The sequence below is a fragment of the Astatotilapia calliptera genome, chromosome 22, assembly GCF_964374335.1.
Source record: "Astatotilapia calliptera chromosome 22, fAstCal68.1, whole genome shotgun sequence".
NCBI lineage: Eukaryota > Metazoa > Chordata > Actinopteri > Cichliformes > Cichlidae > Astatotilapia > Astatotilapia calliptera.
This window is the reverse complement of record NC_137442.1, coordinates 1,122,783-1,143,222: the sequence shown is the minus strand read 5'-3', so window position 1 is coordinate 1,143,222 and position 20,440 is coordinate 1,122,783. Positions and strand designations below refer to the sequence as shown.

General features: G+C 41.3%; 2 long non-coding RNA genes across 2 annotated transcripts; both read left to right on the top strand.

Moving 5' to 3' along the window:
• Window positions 1-265: 265 nt before the first annotated feature.
• Window positions 266-3,144, top strand: LOC145423621 (uncharacterized). The gene is made up of 3 exons (XR_013904676.1): window positions 266-1,241; window positions 2,226-2,290; window positions 2,426-3,144. It is a non-coding gene; the product is annotated as an uncharacterized LOC145423621 (long non-coding RNA).
• Window positions 3,145-3,377: 233 nt separating this feature from the next.
• On the top strand, window positions 3,378-4,785 carry LOC145423665 (uncharacterized). Its single transcript, XR_013904723.1, has 2 exons — window positions 3,378-3,476; window positions 3,763-4,785. It is a non-coding gene; the product is annotated as an uncharacterized LOC145423665 (long non-coding RNA).
• Window positions 4,786-20,440: the final 15,655 nt, after the last annotated feature.

Below are 20,440 nucleotides of genomic sequence, written 5' to 3'. Positions count from 1 at the left end.
TATAAATGTAGAACAAAAAGATGACATGCAACTTGATTCAATAGAGTCATCAGATGACAATCAAGTGGCATCCACCAGTGAAATCAGTGGAATTGAGGGTTTAGAAGAGCAGTTGCAATACAATCTGGCTGGATTTTTCTTGAAAATGCAGACCATTCTCCATGTGTCCCAGAGAGCAACACAGGAGATTATTGAGCATATTGATCAGTTGTTTTTGTTATCAGTACCTCTGGTTAGAAAATCAGTTGTAGATATACTGAAAAAGCACAACTGTACATATACGGACAAACTGGTGGATGAGATTTGTCAGGCAGTTTCTGATAGTAATGTTTTACATAAATGTGTCACATCTGAAGGACCACTATCTACAGCAAAGAGGAGGAAATCATATTACGAAGCAAATTTTCCATATGTCAAACCTGTGGAGTATTTAATTGAATCGTCAAAGCACACTTATATGTATGTGCCTATTCTCACATCTTTGCAATTGTTGTTGAAAAAAAATGATGTGCTTGAAGAAATTAAACAAGCACCCACACAGATTCCTGGACATTTCATGTCATTTTGTGATGGATCCTACTACCAGGAAAATGTTCTACTGTCACAAGAGGGACAGAAATTGTCAATAATACTTTACGTGGATGATTTTGAAATTGCAAACCCACTTGGTACCTCAAAGAAAATACATAAAGTCTTTGCAGTTTATTGGACACTGGCAAACTTTCCAGTTAAATCTCGTTCTGCTCTACACTGCACTCAGCTTGCTCTGCTGTGCAATTCCAATGATGTACGCCAGTTTGGGTTTAAGGAAATGTTGTCACCACTCTTAAATGATCTGAAAACTCTTGAAGAAGTAGGTGTCTACATTGAGACTCTTGGTGAATGTCTTAAAGGCACTGTCTACTCTGTTGTGGCAGACAACCTTGCTGCCCATGGACTTGCTGGTTTCAATGAGAGTTTCAGGTCTACATATTTCTGTAGGTTTTGTCATGCCACCCAAACAGAAATGCAAACAGAAAATGCTGTTACAGGGAATTATGTAATGAGAACAAAAGATGCTCATGATAATCTTGTGCAAGAGCTTCAGAATGATGACATTGAGGAAAACTATGGTGTTAAAAACCCCTGTGTTCTTTCTGACCATCTCTCTTTCTTCCATCCTGTCACAGGCTTCCCACCTGACCTCCTACACGACCTGTTTGAAGGTGTCGTTCCTGTGGAGTTGGCACATTGTTTAAAAGGTTTGATTTCTAAGAGATATTTTACCTTAGAAGACTTAAACAGAGCAATTCTGCGCTTTCCCTACCAACATTCTGACAAAGTTGATCGCCCTCATCCAATACCCTCAAATTTTGCCAGGCGAGGGACCATTGGTGGGAACGGGCATGAAAATCATGCCCTTCTTAGACTGTTGCCTCTTCTCATTGGCTCCAAAGTTCCAGAAAGAGACACTTTTTGGGAAGTGCTAATGGATTTAAAGGACGTAGTTCAGCTTGCCATGTCTCATACTTTTAGTGACGAGACCATTCAGTACATGGCCTGTAAAATATTAGATCACAGACAACTCTTTCAGGAAGTGTTTCCTAATGTTCGATTCAGGCCAAAGCATCATTACATCGAGCATTACCCACACTTAATAAAGTGCTTTGGTCCCTTAGTTCATCTTTGGACAATGAGATTTGAGGGAAAGCATAAGGTTTTCAAAAAAATAGTTCATGACACTCACAACTACAAAAATATACTAAAAACTTTGGCAGAGAGACATCAAAGCATGATGGCATTTTATTTGTCCTCATCAACGTTTTTCAAACCACCTGTGCAAACATCCAAAATGGAGTCTTTGTACATTTCATCATTACCTGCAGATACACAATTATTTATTTCAGGTATTGCTGACAGTGACACAATATATGCAACAAAAAAGGTTACAATTAATGGCACAAACTTTGCAATTGGCATGTTTGTATGCACAGGTGCTTATGCTGCATTGCCAGAGTTCAAAGAGATTCTTAATGTACTGCTCATCAGAAACAACATTTATTTTCTCTTGAAAGACTATGACACTTATTACATTGAGCACTTGCGTTCATATGAAGTAGCAGAGAATCAACAGAGGGGTCTCCGTCACAGTGTAAAATCTCTGTGCCAACTGTCTGACCACATGCCGCATGTTGCTTACAAGATAGCAAATGAACTCATTCTAACAACAAACCATTTCATTCCAGTGTCTGACTAAAGAAACAGAACTGAGACATCAGCTGATTCCACCAATTTCTGAACCAATGCAAAGGTAATTCATCTATTCAGTTTTTTTGTATTCACATAAATGTTTTTATATTTTTGCACAATTAATATTTTGTAAATAACTGTAAACACAAACATGCATTAAAATGCCACTATAATATGTGAAACCTGTCTGTTACAGAAATAACAAATTCAGATGGAGGCAACAGGAATATTGAAGCTAAGGGTCATCCTTGATAAGGATAATGCTGAAAAACTTATTTTGCCATCTCGTCCAAACAGTGTGCAAGCCCTCATAGATGAGATCAAATGTAGGCTAAATTTTACTTTTGACTTTCGGCTTCAGTTTCATGACCCAGATTTTGATAATGCCTTGTGTAATTTGGTTAAAATAGAAGACCTGCCAGCTATAGCATCTGTTAAAGTTGTCAGGTTAGTTGAGCTGGACCAGATTTCAACGAGCACTGATGACACAATCCTTCAGACTGATAGCACTGATACCATAGATTCACCAGAACGTATTAGTAGATGGCCAGAAGTTTTTATTGTTCCGCCATTTTCTTATGAAGTGGAACATGTATTAAGAGAGGGTAATGCAGCATTTGATAAAAATGGGAAAGTAATTACGCTGACACGAGATCAAAAACACAACATACTTGAGACAATGGGGGAAGAAATCTACAAACTAAAAGCATACCCTAGTACAACACAAATTGGCAAGGCTGCAGAAGCTTTAGTTAGAAAACACCCCTGTCTGAAAGAGAGGAATTCTGACACTGGGTGGGAAGGGTGGAAGAATAGCCTGAGATATAAAATGGGAAACCAAAGAAAGAAGTTGGCTAAAGCTGGCATCATGGATGTTGCTGTGAATGCTGGAAAGCGCAGCAGAACAAACCCAGATGGAGCTTAGGGGAGGTGAGGTCAACTTCCTTCCTTCTTATCCTTTTGGAGAAACAAGGGAGTCTCTGGAAACCAGAAGACTTGAGATGGTAGAGGAGTTCAAGAAGACCTCAGCAGAAAGAGACATCCCTCTCATTCATCAGCATATGATGCGCACTTTTGCCCTCCGGCGTGTTATGTTTATATATATATATATATATATCTTTATTTTATTTATTTATTTATTTTGTTTTTAGGACAAAAACGACATCTATGCAACTAGAACAGCAGCTCTGGCCGGCCTACCAATGTACCTCAAGGAGGATTCTTCAGAGATTTTCAAAACATGCAAGGTACTTGGGTATTACAATAATTTGCACATTTGAATTTAAAAAAGGTTGAAAGGAGTTTATAAGTCATCTGGACTTGGGTTGAAAGTTGAAGACATGAAGTTGAATGACTTATAAACTTCTTTCATCCTTGATTTGACTGGATGAATGAAAAATGAACCTTCACTGTCAATTTAAAACATGTTATGATATATAGAATTTGAAAAACTGAAGAAAGGTGCTTGACCATTTGTATTTATACTTTTAACAGAGGTATTACAGATGAATAATTGTGCACTGTGTATTATAGGAGGAAATTGAGTTCTATGAAGCCACAATTGCTCTGGTTGCTGATGTCGATGAAGAGGAGGTGCCTGGAGGAGTTCCTTTCTCACCACGCCAAGTGTTCATAGTACTTGAAGATCAGGTTGTTATGACTCATCACTCATGGACTGATGCTCTGGTGTGTTTGTTTGGGCTAATCTATGCTCTGCATCTGAGCTATCCTGAGAAGTGTACTGGCTTTTTTGAGTTCATTCAAGTAGTGTTGCTGAAGCTAGACGATGAGAGAAAGCAACTAAAACCAAAATTGCAGACACTAAAAAATGAGCTTGTGTAGATGATGTTTGTTTTTCACTGTCAGTATAGTCATGCTTTTTCAGTTATCTGTGAATGGCTTCAATAGTTTTATTTGTTCAGGGTAATTAGCTTTCTAAAAAGCAATGTGGAGAAAGCTAAGAATAAGGAGACAATCCATATTTGACGTTTTGTTTGTGATTGAAAAAAATCTTTACATAGTGTGTAATCTTAAGCTTATTTCTAAAAACACCTTTTAGTTACATGGAAATCTTTTGGAAGATAACTGATAATTAGTCAATGTGTACAGTATACTTTCAAGCTTTATTTTTTTAATTGTGTGATGAGTGCCAGTTTACTTGATTCGAGGTCTGGGCAAAACTGTTGAGAAGCCACAAATACTTTTGAGAATATTTTTTGTTAGTTCAGCTGTTTTCTATAGTTGCATTGCTGTAGTGCATCTGATTTCATTATTATACTAAATGTTACTTAAAATTGTGATTGTTATGGCTCTAATTGCCTCTAGACTATTGTTTTTTATATGATGTACACCTAAATTTGTGTTTTGTATATTTAATTGATTTTCAAAATGCTAAAAAAACCATTCAAAATTCCCTAAAAGCGCAAGTTTTAAAATGCCTAATTATTTGTTTGTTTGATAATGGCTTTAGCAGTCATAGGTTATGACTCAAAGTATGGTTGTATTCATTCTGTATTTTCTCTGCAGTTAAAGTTAATAAAAACTGATTGGAAAGAACGATAGCTTGGTTTTGTGTTAATAGTACTTGAACCATTTGGTGCAATCGGTTTCCCCAAATGGATTAAGTTGTTTAAATACAACTATTTAAGTTAATTTAACTTAATTTGAATATGAGCATGTAACACTTTAAATAAGTTTGAATAAATACAGCATCTTAGTACAACAAATTTAATGGTTTAAGTTAAAACATACTAAAAACAATGAGTAAATAAACATAATGCATTTGAGTTACATTATCATATTTGCTTTGGGTTCTCGGGACTCTAATAAAGTACTTAAATAACCCAAAACTGTTTAAGTTATAAAACTTGAATCAATTGGTGCAACCGGTTTCCCCAAATCATTTGAGTTAACTTAACTGGTCAGGTTTTACAGTGTACTTAAACTAGTAACAACTTCATTCAGTTACTGAAGCAGAACAAATCAAGTTTGAACATTGACTCTAACAATCACAGAATTTGTTTAAAAGAAAATGTTAAAAATAAAATGAATTGAAGTTTTTTATGTGCACACTGACTGTCAACAAAGAAGTAGAGACCTGGAAAAGTTGTTTCTTTGTCTAAACCTACTCAGTCAGTTGTGAGCTTTATAAAAACCAAAACTAATCACAGAAAATTTGTTTGAGTTAGTCTGTCAGATCCTTTTTGACTACAAATTTGAAGTGATGGCTGCTTCAGGAGGACAATAGGAGAGAGATGCAGGTAAATAAAAGGTTAGTGCACACACCTTAAACCATGACGATAACTACCATTACTCCACCTGCACATATTTGCCCTCAGGTTCATGTTGGCTGTTTATAAAAAGAGGAGATGAAGTCAAAGAACATCGCTTTCTTTCACTGCAGTGGATGACATTCAAGCAGAGAGATACTATGTAAGTAATCCTAATATTAAATATATATCTGACATGTTGTATATTAATACATTTTAAATATACAACATGTGTTTTTTACGGTTAATTGTTATTTTTACTGTGATCTGGTTGCTTTATGTTGTTTAATTTAGGGAGCATTTTCATTAAAAAAAAGTAACGTTTTCGTTTTTTAAATGGTTCTGTTCTGTTTTCATAGTAATGAATAGTAATAAAGAACTATGTTAGTTCTATACTTCTGTTTCAAGCTCAGTATAAACAAGCAACTTGATGGTAAATATGAAATAATTAGCAACACATGAAAAATTACAAGAAGTGATAAAGTGTAAGAGAAGCACATTGACAACTTCAAGGTAAGATTTTTAAGAATAAAGAGATCACAGATTGGTAATTTCAAATATAAAGTTATATAATGTTGCAGCCATGAATGAAAACAGTAAAATGCAAAGATTTTAACTCAACAAAAACATTCTTTCATGCCAACCTCATACTTTGAATTAAACCGACCATAGGCATGCTAGGCATTTGATCTTTTCTTCAGCTGATAATAACCATGATGGACAAAATTTTCAGAGAGCAGAGAAACAACTTCACTATGATCGCAAAGATTTGTATCATCGTTCTTCTTTTTGTTGGTAAGAGAAGCTTTATTATTCAAAGAATTTTATACTCGTTAAAAGGGTGAACAAATATGAAACTGAGAAAAGATTTCTACACAGCCTGCTGCAATGCATGGACAACAACCTCAACCGCAGCAACAACAACTGCAGATGCTCCAAAAACAACCACAGCTGCCCCAACCACAACTGCAGCGACAACAACCACAGCTGTTCCAACAACAACCACAAATGCAGCGACAACAACCACAGCTGTTCCAACAACAACCACAAATGCAGCGACAACAACCACAGCTGCCCCAACAACAACCACAAATCCAGCGACAACAACCACAGCTGTTCCAACAACAACCACAACTGCAGCGACAACAACCACAGCTGCTCCAACAACAACCACAACTGCCCCAACAACAACAACTGCAGCGACAACAACCACAACTGCTGCGACAACAACCACAGCTGTTCCGACAACAACCACAGCTGTTCCAACAACAACCACAACTGCAGCGACAACAACCACAGCTGTTCCAACAACAACCACAACTGCAGCGACAAAAACCACAGCTGCTCCAACAACAACCACAACTGCCCCAACAACAACAACTGCAGCGACAACAACCACAACTGCTGCGACAACAACCACAGCTGTTCCGACAACAACCACAGCTGTTCCAACAACAACCACAACTGCAGCGACAACAACCACAGCTGCTCCAACAACAACCACAACTGCCCCAACAACAACAACAACTGCAGCAACAACAACCACAACTGCAGCGACAACAACCACAGCTGTTCCAACAACAACCACAACTGCAGCGACAACCACCACAGCTGTTCCAACAACAACCACAACTGCCCCGACAACAACAACTGCAGCGACAACAACCACAACTGCAGCGACAACAACCACAGCTGTTCCAACAACAACCACAACTGCAGCGACAACAACCACAGCTGTTCCAACAACAACCACAACTGCAGCGACAACAACCACAGCTGCTCCAACAACAACCACAACTGCCCCGACAACAACAACTGCAGCAACAACAACCACAACTGCAGCGACAACAACCACAGCTGTTCCAACAACAACCACAACTGCAGCGACAACAACCACAGCTGCTCCAACAACAACCACAACTGCCCCAACAACAACCACAACTGCAGCGACAACAACCACAGCTGTTCCAACAACAACCACAACTGCAGCGACAACAACCACAGCTGTTCCAACAACAACCACAACTGCCCCGACAACAACAACTGCAGCAACAACAACCACAACTGCTGCGACAACAACCACAGCTGTTCCGACAACAACCACAGCTTTTCCAACAACAACCACAACTGCAGCGACAACAACCACAGCTGCTCCAACAACAACCACAACTGCCCCAACAACAACAACTGCAGCAACAACAACCACAACTGCAGCAACAACAACCACAGCTGTTCCAACAACAACCACAACTGCAGCGACAACAACCACAGCTGTTCCAACAACAACCACAACTGCAGCGACAACAACCACAGCTGCTCCAACAACAACCACAACTGCCCCAGCAACAACAACCACAACTGCAGCGACAACAACCACAGCTGTTCCAACAACAACCACAACTGCAGCGACAACCACCACAGCTGTTCCAACAACAACCACAACTGCCCCGACAACAACAACTGCAGCGACAACAACCACAGCTGTTCCGACAACAACCACAACTGCAGCGACAACAACCACAGCTGTTCCAACAACAACCACAACTGCAGCGACAACAACTACAGCTGTTCCAACAACAACCACAACTGCAGCAACAACAACCACAACTGCCCCGACAACAACCACAGCTGTTCCAACAACAACCACAACTGCCCCGACAACAACAACTGCAGCAACAACAACCACAACTGCCCCAACAACAACCACAACTGCAGCGACAACAACCACAGCTGTTCCAACAACAACAACAACTGCAGCAACAACAACCACAACTGCAGCGACAACCACCACAGCTGTTCCAACAACAACCACAACTGCCCCGACAACAACAACTGCAGCGACAACAACCACAACTGCCCCAACAACAACAACTGCAGCAACAACAACCACAACTGCAGCGACAACAACCACAGCTGTTCCAACAACAACCACAACTGCAGCGACAACAACCACAGCTGTTCCAACAACAACCACAACTGCCCCAACAACAACAACTGCAGCAACAACAACCACAACTGCAGCGACAACAACCACAGCTGTTCCAACAACAACCACAACTGCAGCGACAACAACAACTGCCCCAACAACAACCACAACTGCAGCGACAACAACCACAGCTGTTCCAACAACAACCACAACTGCCCCGACAACAACCACAACTGCAGCAACAACAACCACAACTGCCCCAACAACAACCACAACTGCAGCAACAACAACCACAGCTGCCCCAACAATAACCACAACTGCAGCGACAACAATCACAGCTGTTCCAGCAACAACCACAAGTGCAGCGACAACAACCACAGCTCTTCCAACAACAACCACAACTGCCCCGACAACCGCAACTGCAGCAACAACAACCACAACTGCAGCGACAACAACCACAACTGCAGCGACAACAACCACAACTGCAGCAACAACAACCACAACTGCCCCAACAACAACCACAACTGCAGCAACAACAACCACAGCTGCCCCAACAACAACCACAACTGCAGCGACAACAATCACAGCTGTTCCAGCAACAACCACAAGTGCAGCGACAACAACCACAACTGCAGCGACAACAACCACAGCTGTTCCAACAACAACCACAACTGCAGCGACAACCACCACAGCTGTTCCAACAACAACCACAACTGCCCCGACAACAACAACTGCAGCGACAACAACCACAGCTGTTCCGACAACAACCACAACTGCAGCAACAACAACCACAACTGCCCCAACAACAACCACAACTGCAGCAACAACAACCACAGCTGCCCCAACAACAACCACAACTGCAGCGACAACAATCACAGCTGTTCCAGCAACAACCACAAGTGCAGCGACAACAACCACAGCTCTTCCAACAACAACCACAACTGCCCCGACAACAGCAACTGCAGCAACAACAACCACAACTGCAGCAACAACAACCACAACTGCAGCAACAACAACCACCACCTCCTCTGCCATCCTCATCAACATCAGCTTCCTGTCCGTTATTATTCCTGTGATGTCACATGTACTCAGCTCATACTGTTAACATTTTTCTCTTCAGTTCACTTCCTGTAAATAATATAAATATAACAGAAAATTATTTATGAGAATTTATGAAATGTTTAAATTAGCATGTAGCTCGTTCTCAGTGAAATGTGTTTAATTGTTCTCAATTTGTGTGATTATAATGTTCAAAACTGAGCATTTAATCTAATCCCCGTTGCTGTTTTGTTGCCATTTACTGGTGAACTTGAGTATTTTACTTGTGTTTATACTTTTTTTGGGTTGTGGTTTTATTTTGCTGGCAGAATATCTGTGCTTGTATTTCACCATAGTTTTTCACAGTGTTTGCTGGTAAAGAGATTTAGTATACACATCCAGAAATGCATACACTATTATATATTGTACACATATTTATTAGTTTCAGGTTGGCCATTCTTGTATTTTGCTCGTTTGTGTTTTTGTGTTTGCACATCTCTGTTGCTTGTGGGGCTCGCACACAGGAATTTCACTCGCATGTGCTGTGCCAGTGTGCCTGCACATGTGATGTGACAATAAAAAAGTGATTTGATCCGAGTGATTTGAAGAGGAGATTAAAATACTGGGTAAACATCAGTTGGATCATGGCCCTTTATTCTATATCAAACATCAAAAATAATTCTATAGAAGTTACAAAGCATATTCTAAATCTTATTTATTGTGTGGCAGACTTCCACCAAATATGAACTCTGCAAATATTACACCCCTGACCTTACTAAAACAAGTCAAAAAATAAAGACAGAGTCTGACCTGCTTAACTAATTCAAAACAGGAGAAAACTGGTGATCAAAAGAAACTGCAGTTCACCCCTACCCGGGTCCTCCAGCTGGAACCAGTCACGACGGGGCGGTGTATCCACGCACCAATTGGAGCAGGGCCCTGGCACAGCTGAATTAGTATAAACAGATATATTACCTGAATTAAACAACCCTCCTTTTGTTTAATTCCCAAACTAAGAAATTGCTCTTTACAAGGCGTCAGCGATGACATTTTCCGTTCCTTTCTTGATTTGCAGGTTAAAATCCTGCAAACGTTGTCAGGAAGCGCTGTGTGGCAGGCAGGAGTTGGACCCAAAATGCAGGCACTCAGACTCGAGGGATGAACTCAGAATGTAGATTTTATTCGAAGACACCAGGAAAAGATACAAAACTAAAGTATACTGGGAAAATATAAACTATACTTTACGGAGAGGCACATGAGGGAACACACAGCTTGAGGGACGACGCGACACAGACTCAGAGAAACACAGGGTTTAAATACACTGGGAAATAACGAGACACAGAAGGAGAGCACAGCTGGGGGAAATCAGAACTGACAAGACAAGGAAGCAAAGTAGGACACATTCACATAAGACATGGAACTTCAAAGTAAAACAGGAAATACACAGAGACACAGACCAAAGGGGAGAATAAAGCACAGAGAAGCACGAGGGGGGAGCACAGACATGACGGGCTGGGAAAACATGGAATGAAACACAAGGAGGGGAAGCCCAGTAAACTAAACATCTTAGGACCTCCAATAAAATACCTCCAAGAATAACAAATGAACTTAACATGAAACAGGAACACAGGAAAAACTACGAACGCTGGGTCGAATGACCCAGGATCCTGACAAAAGTAGTGACCAACGCATAAGTCTCTCATTTGAGTTTTGCATCCGGGAGAGAAACACCAATGGTTTGTGGTCAGTGAATACTTGAATGGGTATAGAGCTGGATCCAATATACACCTCGAAATGCTGCAGGGCTAACAACAAGGCAAGGGCTTCCTTTTCAATAGTGCTGTAGTTCATCTGATGTTTGTTGAACATTTTGGAAAAATAGCAAATTGGGCGATCCACCCCGCGATGGGCTTCCTGCATAAGGACAGCTCCTGCACCAGCCGCACTAGCGTCAACCTCGAGCTTGAAAGGGCACCTGAAATTAGGTCCCGTAAGAACAGGGGAACTGCACAGCAATGCTTTCGCAGACTCGAAAGCAGTCTGACAAACAGGCGTCCACACAAAAGGCTTCACTTGGCTGATCAAATCGATGAGAGGAACGACAACAGTGGCGAAGTTCTTTCATGGACCTCTGTAATAACCACACATTCCTAGAAATCGGCGTAGCGCCCTTCTCGTTTGTGGGACTGGAAACTCGACAATAGCCTGTATCTCCACAGTCACCGGCCTTACCTGTCCCTGACCCAACTGTTTTCCCAGGTATGTGATGGTGGCTCTGCCAAATTCACATTTGGCCAGGTTCAGAGTAAGCGAGGCTTCCTGAAAACGGCTGAAAACGAGAGAGAGTGTTTGTAAGTGGTCAGACCAGGTGGATGAGTAAATGACAACATCATCCAAGTAGGCATCACAGTTATTCACGCCGGCCAGTACTGCCCATAAGGCGCTGGAACGTAGCGGGTGCGTTACGCAACCTAAACGGCATAACCGTCTACTGGAGAAAATGATCTGGCGTGACAAAAGCAGATATTTCAGATGCTCTGGGAGTTAAAGGTACTTGCCAGTAACCTTTTAACAAATCAAGTTTGGTTACAAAAGATGCCGATCCCACTCTATCAATACAATCCTCCATTCAAGGAAGAGGAAATGAATCATGTTTTGTAACAACGTTAACTTTCCTGTAATCATTACAAAGCCGAGGAGTGTTGTCAGATTTTGGTACCAGCACACACGGCAAACTCCACGCGCTGGCTAAACCGTGTTCTAAGAGATAGCTGAATGTCCTTCCACGTCAATGTCGTGGTACAGGACTGCAGTTTGATGAGGATGATCAGAAAAAAGTGATAAATTATCCTCTATCAGATCAGTGATGTCAGCTCGAGCGGGCTCAGATAGGTGGGCTAAATATGTCTCTAAATCATTTAAGATCTCCGAATTTTTCAACCGCTACCCAGCGCTTCACTTTTCTGGAGCAGTCCGTCATCAGAGGGTTCATAAGGAGAAACAACACTAGCGGCGCACACTGGAGATGGCGCACCCAAAGGGCTCCTTGAGTGACACGATTTCAACATATTAATGTGACAAACCCTAGACTTTCTCCGACGGTCTGGGGTCTGGATCACATAATTGTTCTCGCTGAGTTTCTGTTCCACCACATATGGGCCAGCGAACTGGGCTAGCAAACTGGACCCTACCACAGGCAGCAACACCAACACTTTCTAGCCCGGCTGGAAACTTCTGTAAACAGCCTTTGTATGATAACCAGCTTTCATTTTAGCCTGCGTATGAGTCAGATTTTCCTGAGCTAATTGGCATGCAAGGTGGAGTTTTTCCTGAAGTCCACTAACATAATCAAGGACATTATGTTGAGTTTCAGACGTTTCTGACAACCACTCCTTCAGAAGCTGGAGAGGACCACGGACCACATGTCCAAACACCAGATCCGTAGGACTGAATCCCAAGAATTCCTGAGTGGCCTCCCTGACGGCAAACAACAATAACGGCAGACCCTCATCCCATTCTCTACCAGACTCCGCACAGAACTTGCGCAGCATAGCTTTGAGGGTTTAATGGAATTTCTCCAGAGCACCCTGACTTTCTGGGTGATATGGACTGGATTTTACATGTTTTATCTGCAACTCATCCACAACCTGCACAAACACTTTTGAAGTAAAATTTGTTCCTCGGTCTGTTTGAATAACCTTTGGAAGCCCGAAAGTAGAGCAAAACTTAATTAGTGCTTTTATTATCGTTTTTGCTTTCAGTGTGTGTAGTGGAATTGCCTCTGGGAACCTTGTTGCTGAACACATTATTGTAAGTATGTATTGGTGTCCGGATTTAGTTTTTGGCAGGGGACCAACACAATCCAATATTACTTTTTCAAACGGCTCACCTATTACTGGAATAGGATGTAGCGGAGCAGGTGGGATTGGTCTATTAGGTTTCCCCGCCACTCTGGCACGGCTGGCAGCCGGCGGAGCTCACGGGCGGGTCACTGCAACCCCCCCTGGCTTCTGCTCCGCAGCTGCTGAGTGAGCCCTCATCTGGGACTCTCCTCAGCTCTTTCTGGGCCAGTGGCGCGGCTGCCCCTCTGTTGGTCTTCCTTGGTCTCTTGTGTTCTGGGGGCCTCTGGATGTCTGGAGTTTTGATCTCCTCCATACCTGCTTCACACCCTGGAGGACGGGGCTGTGGCCCCCCCACACCCTCTAGCAGATCATCACATGGAGAAACCTTTTAAAAACAAGCGCGTCCATGCTCACAGGTGTACACACGGGTGATCACACCCACAAACTACACCCTTTTTGGCTCCTACCTCAAAGCACACTGTGTTCTGTTGATCTTATGTGCTGCACAATAATGTTTAACATTTAGTATTTACTGTCATATTCCCATATATCATTGTGATGCTGTTTATTCTATTACTCTTGTTCTCTTCTGCTTGCTTTCTTTTTTCTTTCTCAACAGGTGAAATTAAAAAAGTATCTACTGTTATCTACTGTTATCTACTGTTAGCTAGTTTATTGTGATGGTGTTGTTTTTATTATGTTGCTCTTTGTTGTTTGTTTTCTCTTCTGGTTTTTTTTCTCCACACAGGTGATCCAGGTGTTTTTCTTTCTTTCTTCCCCCTTTCTCACCGTCTCTTCTCCCCTCCTCTCTTTTTCTTTCTCTCCCTCTCTTTCTTTCATTCTTTCTCCCTGTCCTATCCCCCAGTCATGTCTGTCCCGTCTTTAAAAAACGAAAATAAAATAAATACATGATAATAATAAAGGTCAATCAAATGGACCAATATGGCAGGCCATGATGATCCACTTGGTGAAGTAAATCTGTTTGGCATCTTTCTGCCTTCAGACAACAATTCTGACGGCTAAAGATCCAAACGGGCAAAAAAAAAAGAAAAAAAGAAAAATAAATGACAGGATGGCATGTGGCTGCAGGATGCTGTGGTAGCCATGCTGGTTCAGTGTGCCGTCAATTTTGAATAAATCCTTGATAGTGTCACCACAAAGCCTCCCCACACTATCACACCTCCTCCATGCTTCATGGTGGGAACTATGCATGTAGAGACCATCGTTCACCTTTTCTGTGTCACACAAAGACACGGTGTTATGGTGGCCGGTAATAAACAAGCCCTCGGCAATGACTGCAGCACATAGACTTACATAGTGGATGTGTTATGTGACAGCTGTGTGCAGGCAGGAAAAGGACCCAGAGTGCAGACTCCGGAGACAGACGTGAACTCAAAAAACAGCTTTAATGCTGAACTCAAAGTAACAAACCTCCAAAGTACAAACATTAACGCAGGCAGGGGAAAAATCAAAGCACACAGCATAAGCAAGGGTAGATAAGAGTAGATCACAACCATGACAAACTGAAACACAGGGCTTAAATACATAGAGGGAGCAATCAGGGAATGGACAACAGGAGGGAAACACAGCTGGGGCAAATCAGAACTGACGAGACAAGGAAGCGTAACCTGAACACACTGAGATAAGATAGAGACCTTCAAAGTAAAACAGGAAACACATAACACAGACTGAACAAAGACACAGACTCACATGTAGGCACTACAACAGAGACGTGGGACCAGGGCAGACACAGACACTGACTGGACACGGGGATATAGCAACTAAGGATTACACAGAGACAAACCATAAGACATGACTGTAACAAAAACCCAAAGACTAGAAACTGTAAATAATATAATAAACTCAAAAACCGGGTGTTACATAGATGTTTGGCACATTTGGCAGTGCACACTTGTGAGACTTGCGTTGATTGCATGGATACCCTTTCTATGGATGCCCATTATTCATATTTGTTTACAGCTTGTGTCTAAGCTCACTGTCTAGGCAGAGTGTTCTACACAGCAGATAGTGCACAGTGAGTAATACATAATTCACTCAAACATACCTCAGGTTATTCTTCTGGTGTTATTAGAATAGAATAGAATAGAATAGAATAGAATAGAATACTCCTTTACTGTCACTGTACATTTACAGCATGAATGGGGTGCAGGAGGAAAAAAATATAAATAGTACAGACATCAGGAATAAAGAGCAAACAGAAGAAATAGTCTAGAGGAATATGTACAGAATTACACATTAAAAGAAAAAGTGCTTTGAAGTAGTGCAAAAGACTTGATCTGCATGTGAGTGTCCTGAATGATGAGGGTCACTCAGACCATGGATCAGATTAGTGAGGTCGTGGGCAGGGATGGCAGTAGTGTTTGTTGACAGTCTGAATGGCCCAGAGGAAGAAGCTGTTAGTGAGTCTGGATGTTTGGGGCCTGCCTGACTAACCAGAAGGCAGCGGGTCAAACGGGTAGTCGGCAGGCTCACCTGTGATAGCCCTGGTTTACCTGATACAGGAGGATCTGGCGAATGCCTCCAGGTGTGTCCAGGTGATACTTTTGGTTAATGACCCTCTGTGCAGCCTTCCTGTTCTCAGTCGTGGTTCCTGAACACCAAACACCAGGCAGAAGGAGAGTATGCTCTCCACTGAGGAGCGGTAAAGGCTAGCAGCAGCTTCTGGTCCAGGTTATTCTTCCTCAGGACACGGAGGAAGTGCAGCTGCTGCTGGGCCTTCGTTACCAGGCTGATGGTGTTGTGGGTCCAAGAGTGGAGTGGACCTGTCTGTGCCTCCTGAAGTCCATTATGAGTTCTTTGGTTTTAAGGACATTCAGCTTCAGGTTATTTTCTGTGCACTAGCTGGACAAGTTTTTAAAACATAAAAATAAGTTTTATAAGAAGTAACAGGCTTAGATTGTCTAAATAATTGTAATTTCTTTTTATAATTTCTGTTTTCAACTCCTTTTTCAGGAGAGAATTTCAGCATTCTCACACAGCAATGGAAGCACAAGCTAAATAACTGAGGTCCTAAAATTGGTCCTTCCAGCACTCTAACTGTACAGACGTGTTCATTTGGACACAATGAATGCGATCAGCTAATTAAGATCCAATTACTGAACTGATTTACAGAGTCAACTGCTTTACACAAGACCAAAACTACTGCACCCACGATCCCTCCTTTATCAAAGTCCCAACTTTGATAAAGGAGGGATAAAGTAACAACATGCAGTTTCGGTCGAATGCTCTAAATCCAGACAGGGTTTGTCTTTCTGTATGTTCTTTCAGCTGCTTGCTTTACTTTTTCAATAACCTCAGAAAAGCCCAGGTAAAATCACTAAATGTTTGTTTCCAGCTTTATATACTGGAGGAACAACTACATTTTTAAGGACAAAGAGAATTACGCCCTCTAAATAGCTTCATTTATAATTTGAGTGGCAACTGCCAAAAGAGGATCTTTTGTCTTTGAGTTCTTCAGTAATGTAATCTTTTTTTCTGTTACCAACTTATCCACCAGTTTAGATGACATTTTTTTAATTGCAGGTACAGCATCTTATATATGTATATGATGCTGTACCTTGCACTGAAGTTTGAAGTTATTCTAACATATGGAACAGCAGTAAAAACAGCATTTCAGAAAAACTAGCTGAGCAGGTTTAATCTGGCCGGTCTCCAAATCTTCAGTAATATGAGGAGCGGTTACTGAAGCGTGACACTGAAGCTGCTTCTAGTTACATAAACTTTCAGCCACACCTCAGAGTTTAGTCTACGCATTAACAGCTGCTTGGAATTAGCAGCTTAAGCATTTTCCTCACGGTAGACTCGAGGTGGTTGAGTCTTCACTGAAGAATGCCACACGACTAAGCTGTAGTGCCTTTTCACTGTGCAATACTTTGTTAATATCCAACAGTACAATAGACTTCAATACGTGAAATGTGCCATTCCCTTGTGTTTTTATTCCTATTTATTCTATTTATCCCTGATAAAGTAAAATCAAAATGTACCATTACATTAAGAGGAGCAAAATGAAATCAAAATAGGGAAATTGTGTATGAAGAACATGACTGATAACTGTTGTGTCTTAAGTTTTGTTATAACACAGATTGCATTACAAGGGGGGAAATTGAGTTTTAAAATGAAGGTTTTGTTTCTAGGCAGCTCTGAATGGAGTCAGGAGTTTAAAAGATTTAACATGATGATTGAACTGATTTTATTTCTGAACACAGGTTTGGAGGTCCAGAGGACGGGTACTCAGAGAGGAGAATTGCTGAGGGTTTTTTAGATTATTTTGGATTTAATTTGAAATAAGGGGCTTTATAATCATTTTATGACTTTTGGGGTGTTTTGATAATTTAGATACGGTAAAACTGAGGCTGTTACGGCCGAGACCGTTTTGGACGAGTGACAGGACTCAAACGCAGGACGCCGAACAGCTCGTAAGTAGATTTTAAGAATAAAGTTTAATGTTTCCACAAATATTCATAAACAAAAGGTGAGAGTAGACAAGTATGATGTTCCACCACTGAAACTAAGTAATGATCTGGTCCGGGTCAGAGAGGACAGCTATTCCAGGGATTGGACTGGAAAGCAAGTCACATTTGATCCAGGAAAAGGTCGGGGTCACTGTAACAGAGTGCAGATGTTCAGATACGGATAAGGAGACATATGAATATGTTGCTGATTCAGAATCCTCCTTCGTACTGCGTACTTGCCAAAGGAGGTCGGAGATGACGTAGAGGGGTGAGTAGTCCGGGTGTGAAATCCAAAAAACTCCTGGCGTGGAGGCAGAGAGGCAGGTAGGTAATTTGGGTGTAGCCTGTGGGACTGCCAGATGGTCCAGCATCCAAGTAGGTGCTCTTCGACAGGGGTTGACAGTTGGGTGTAGCTAAGAGAGAGGCGCACAAAAGACAAACATACAGTGAGGCAAGGTGATTCACAAAATACATAGGGAATGATGGTGGTGGCCTGCACTGACTGATGTTAGCAGAGAATCTGGCGAAGAGAGATTGAGTACGCTGGCCTTATGAGTCCCCGGCTAAATTACCCACAGGTGTAAGCGATCAGCAAAAACACTGAGGCCCCTCCCCGGGGTGGAGACGCCGGCTCGGAGGGAGACACACTGGCACACACCCGGACCATGAAAGAGGCAGAAATTGTTATTTTCATTTTTAAGCTAAAGGATTAAAATGAACTGAATCCTGTTCATAATAAGTTGAATACCAATCTTAAAGGGAAACTGTGGGACAGCTTGAATAAAACATATGCTTTGTAGAAAGGAAGATTTTTGGAGTAAAAATGTTTGATTTCTTTTTGATTTCTAGAATAAGCGGTTATCATGCACACTTACAGTCACAGACATGACATAGATTAGTTTCTGGGGTAAAGATGAAAAACAGTTTGCTTTGTCTTTGCTTAGCAAGAAGTAATGCAGAAGGTGTGGAAATAGGCCTGCTCTGAATAGGTCGACAGGAAGGATATGAAGACTGAGACAGAAAAATGTGGGTGAGCTTGCAACTGAATGTGCACCTGCAAAATAACATTTTTTTTTATTTTTGTACAGGATGTTTATGATCAGATAAGAGAAGAAGAGAGCTTCTTAAAATTGTGTCAAAAGTGTCGCTTAACCAAATGAATAACATTGAAGATTATTTATGTATAAATGATTTTTTATACACACATTGCAATCGTGCTCATAGGAGTTGTCACTCGGTAAAGTGAAGGTCAAAAACGTCGTTCAGCGTGACTGACTGAACTGATATATTGTAGGGAGGACCCTGAGTGCCGATGGATGAATGCCAACATGCTTATACACATAATGAGGCTGATCCTTTTGATTAGAGAGTCCCGAACATGATAGGTTGAACCAAGTTTGAAGAATTAAGAGAACAATTGATGAACATAATAGGTTATGGAGGCGTAGCAGGGAAAGTGTTTGTTTATTCTTTACAGGAGATTCCAGAACCAGAGCAAAACCATGGCGAGAATCCAGGAACCAACCAGAGGAAGGGGGACCCCGAAAAGAAGCACAGCACAGAGAACCACAGTACCAGCAAATGTGTTGTTTAAGAGACTAAAAGCTTGTTAGACACAGGTTGAATGTGCGCGTAAAAGTAATGAAGAGTAATGAGAGGGACTTTAGGAATAGTTTGCAGGATTTCTATGTTATGTAAATTGCCCAAGAATAGTGTTAAGACCGGATATATGTTACCCCTAGAGGGGGTGAAAACCAGGAGTAAATTTTACATTTTAACTCTATAGAGGCCTTTTAATAGGATAAAGTTAATTATACATGATTGGATTTTATAGTGAGCATTGAGGGAAGTCAGAAGTGCGGTTAAATTGTGACTCTGGGGTCAAAAGCGGATGGTAGGAAGAGAAGCAACGATAGCTCACAGCCCAGTGTAAACGCGAGGTGCTGTATAAGGGCGTGATTTATTTGTTTGATTTATTTGTTGTGGATACAAGTAACTACACCATAGTAATAAGGGAACATTGAAAGGGTTGGGCAATTGAAAGGTTTCATTTTTGATATGATTTCTTTTGTTATATTTTAGCTATTATTCTCACATGAAAGTAAACTTAATGGGAGAAATTAGGAATTATGTTTCTGGTTTCTTGGGAAACACGAAAGGGGAAACTGTTGGGATTTAAATATACAATCTGAATGCTTATTTGCTGATTATATGTATAAGAGAGGCCCAACTCTGAGTACAGTCTGTGCCAAAAGTACTAACAGGAAACCGCGTGCTTTTGCAGAGAAAATAGGAGCTGCAGCCAGAAAGTGAAACTAAGCAGAGTCTTTGATCGAAACTCAAAGTGTGTGTGACGTCTAGAGGAAGTATATAAATAACTAGGCTTCCTGTTTGTGCTTCAGACTTTTCTTTTTATGTCAGGATGTCATGTTGAGGCTTGTTGTTTCTGTGTGACATTGATGACACGCCTCACAAACTAGAACAGCCTTTATTAAATCCATATATAACGACTGAATGGAGGCTGGAGTGGATACTAATCATCATTGTGCTTTTACTTAACAAATGAGTCACCTGAAGATAAAACATCTTCATTAAACATTAATAAATATTTATGTATTTTATGAGAGCTAGAAGAAAGAAGGGTGGAACTTCAATACTGTCCTG